At 31.7% G+C, this 3,851-nt stretch overlaps 1 long non-coding RNA gene across 2 annotated transcripts; it reads right to left on the bottom strand.

Annotated features, from left to right (window-relative positions):
* Window positions 1–2,116: 2,116 nt before the first annotated feature.
* LOC108569779 lies at window positions 2,117–3,851 on the bottom strand. Of its 2 annotated transcripts, none has more exons than XR_001891340.1 (6): window positions 3,759–3,851; window positions 3,450–3,502; window positions 3,144–3,202; window positions 2,750–2,816; window positions 2,434–2,495; window positions 2,117–2,176 (listed from the first exon to the last, which is right to left on the bottom strand). It is a non-coding gene; the product is annotated as an uncharacterized LOC108569779 (long non-coding RNA). The 2 variants fall into 2 exon arrangements; XR_001891341.1 differs by lacking the exon at window positions 3,759–3,851 and adding an exon at window positions 3,568–3,683.

The following is a 3,851-nucleotide window of genomic DNA, read 5'->3' as shown; positions in this document are numbered from 1 at the left end:
TCTGCTTCTGGACGGGCATGATCTTGAGGACCTCGTCCTTCAGGTTGGAGCCAAGGAAGAAGTCGATGATCTCGAATTCTTTGATTGGCAAAGAGAACAGGTAAATGTCCTCCAACTTTTGGATCTTGCCATCGCGGACCAAACGACCCAACTTGGTTACTGGTACCCATTCCTTCTGGTCTTCCTTTCCACGACCACGTCCACGGCCGCGACCACGACCCCTACCACGGGGACCTNNNNAAATAATTAATAAATCAAATTAATCTTAGTTGCCAACGATGAAAACAAATCCAACGTAAAAGAAACAAGATGGCCGAGGCACGCGCATCCACGTGCAAAAACCCATTGGATTATTTTCAGCAAATCACAACAAAATAATTAAATAAAACACAAGAAAACAATCACTCACTAAATGTAAACAAAGCGTTTACACTAAATTTTTAGATATTTGCTTGCATTTTAATGAAAAAAATACGAAGAGGTTACTTACGTATTATTTCTTCGACAAAAGTGTCTGACAGAAGAAAAAGAGCAATATCAAAGAAGCATAGAATTGCCGGCCCTTATATAATCTCGCCATACGCGCGTTTGCGCAAATCAGATTGTAACTTCAGGGTTGCCAATACCCTAAAGAAACCTACCCGCGCTACATTATTCTATCTATTATTATTTAATTCATTCATTACTTTTAAATAGAATTGCATTATTTATTCCAATTATATTTCAGTTTGAAACTCGCTTAAATAAAAAGAATCCAATGCACTGAATAACAATAATTAGTAATGCGGATATCTATATAATTTTCAAATATTTACTTTAGACAATAAAATTTGAATTTTGAGGATGATTTTCAATATGAAGAAGAAAAGACAAAGAGAAAACAACGAGAATGTTCATCATTAAGATAATTTGGTACATATAAATTGGTGGCAATAAAACTACTGAAGAATATTGCCATAGGCCAGATAAAGTTTCAGATCACAACACTTTATCTTTCAAATTTTTTAATTTACCATTTTCTACATATATGATTGATGATGATGCTGAATCTAAAAACAATGATGATATTATGGATTCTCTTAAGAAGCATATTGGAAAGAATTGTGACATTGAAAATAGGTTTATTACATTAATGTTTGACGAGATGGTGGTTTTTCGTTTTTTTTTTTGGATATAATAATCTAAGAGGAATACTGGAAGGATATGACGAGCGCTATTTTGAAAACACGTATGCTGTACCAAATCATTTTTTTGAGATAGTACCAGATCACATTCAAATATTCATAGTGAGGAGAGTTTACAAGAAATGGCAATTACCTGTGAGCTATATATTTATCAAAGGAATGATGGAAACCAGCACTAAAGTGGATTAGATAAAGGAAATAGTGAGAAGGTTAACCAAAATGGGATTTGTAGTTACAGCACTCATATGTAATCAAAGCATACAAAATTGTGCTGCAATTGAAATGCCCAAGGAAAATATTATAAAGATTGGCAAAAGTGAAGTCGTTCCCATTTATCATATATCTCATTAGAAACCATTTACTAAATAAAAATTTGAAATTTATTATGATCTGCCAGATGGGAAGACATCAAAACAACATATTTAATCGATGCAGCGAGGGTTCCGAGAGCATTAGATGAAATTACAGCAACTACAGCTACAAGTTTTAATGTTGATGTAATAGATATTAAAGAAGATAATTTTGAGAGATATGTTACAAAGAAATCCAAGCATTTGCAAAGACGCGATGCCGAAGAGATTATGAAAACTACGCGATTTGTGAGTGAGGAAAATGAAACGAAGCCACTATACTGAGTAATTTATCAATTTGCACGCTATTCTATTGAATACGAAGAAAATTAGTTGTTTGCCGACAAAATGTTTTTATCAAGATCCTTTGGAAAACATTTTTTGTATATTAAGACAAACAGAGCGACCGAATAAAAGTTACTAATTCTACTAATAAATACAAATCAAGATGATAAGTAACATATTTGAATAATTTAACTATCAATTTATATTTGATTTTAGGATTGGATGGATCTGGACAAAATAAGTATAAAATAATTTGAAAATTAAACAAATATGGATTGTTTTATATACTTTTTTTAATACGTCTTTTATTAACTTTTCGAATATTTTTTATCCTTTTCTTGTAGAATGGGACTGAACCTGCAAAACAACAATCACATTTAATAATGAAATTTCTTTTTCCAATTTGACAGTATAATAGAAATGCAGTTCTGATTTGTAAATAATATCTGTACATCAGCGTATTTGTCCAATCACAAGAATCAAATTGGCAAACATAGAAAAACGTACATTTTGATATCCACAGTAATAGGGAACGCCCTCCAACATACAGATACAGTCGCAAGGAGCTTTTCTGTGGCTTCAAAGCTTAATTATATATACAGTCTTTTAATTACCTCTTAGTAATAATTCCAAGTGAAATTCTATTGAGGAAGTTCATTCTGCATCCATAAGAAACCTAGAAAGCAAAAAAAAAACTAACATTAATCATTGGTATTTAATAAATTTCAGTTTGAAGATGTTAAATTTTGCAACTGTTTGTACATCAGCGTATTTGTCCAACCACAAAAATCAAATTGGCAAACATAGAAAAATATACATTATAATATCCACAGTAATAGGGAACGCCCTCCAACATACAGATACAGTCACAAGGAGCTTTTCTGTGGCTTCTGAACCAATTATATAAAAAAATCATAATAATTAAATTACCTTTTAAACAAACAGAAATTCCAATCCTGCATTATTTTAATGGTGGTCCAAGGGTTGGAAATCATATCTAGAAAAGATGGAAAATTCAAATTTAGTAAACGCAGACCTCACATAGAGATTAAAATATTAATAGCTTTGGTCATAGCTCTCACACATAGTTTTCTATTTTGTTAAATGTGCATCAACGTTTTGCATAAATATAAGTGAATTTAAACATTTGTCTTGGTAACAGTGAATTAACCAGTCAAGAATACAACTGATTAACATAGCAAGTACCAACGTTTGCTCTCCACAGTTTATAGGGAACGCCCAATAGCTTTAATAATGCAGATACTGGGAGCTGTGCTGTGGTTTGAAAGCGACAATTGTTATGTGTCCAGTAAACAATAATTACCTTGCAATAACATCAAATCCATCACTTGTTATGAATGATCCATTATGTTGGAAAGAAATCTGGAAAAGATAATATTCGCTTTAGTAAAATCAATCACCAATAAATTCAAAGTTTATATTCATTGCTCTTTTTTACATTGTTTGTATATCAGCGTATTTGTCCAATCACAACAATCAAATTGGCAAACATAGAAAAACATACATTTCAATATCCACAGTAATAGGGAACGCCCTCCAACATACAAATACAGTCACAAGGAGCTTTTCTGTGGTTGAAAATTACAAAAATAAATATAGTGAAACTTACGTTTATCTTTAAGATGGAAGTAAATGTAACGTACATCATCCACAAGACAAAATCTGAAAAATAAAATATAATTTTAGAAATCTATATTCAATGAGAAATTAAATAATTATTGAATTACTATTGAAGAAACTGGTCAACTGTTTGTGTCTGAGTTTGGTGACTACTAAATCAATTATCAGCATCACAGCAATAACACAAAGTGATCTCCACAGTATAAGGGAACGCCCTCTAGCATATGATTACAGTTACAAGGAGCTTTCCTGTGGTTACTCTGTTTAAGAAGCAAATTTAAAAGAAAACATAACATACCTTAAATGAAAACCTCACAAGCCACATCAAAATTTGCATTCTTGAATATCTTCTTAGTCTCAGTGTAATGAATCTGCAATAAATTTTTGAAAA

This window comes from Nicrophorus vespilloides, unplaced genomic scaffold (assembly GCF_001412225.1).
Source record: "Nicrophorus vespilloides isolate i.1.1-1 unplaced genomic scaffold, Nicve_v1.0, whole genome shotgun sequence".
NCBI classification, from domain to species: Eukaryota; Metazoa; Arthropoda; class Insecta; order Coleoptera; family Silphidae; genus Nicrophorus; species Nicrophorus vespilloides.
This window is presented reverse-complemented; position numbering and strand designations above follow the sequence as displayed.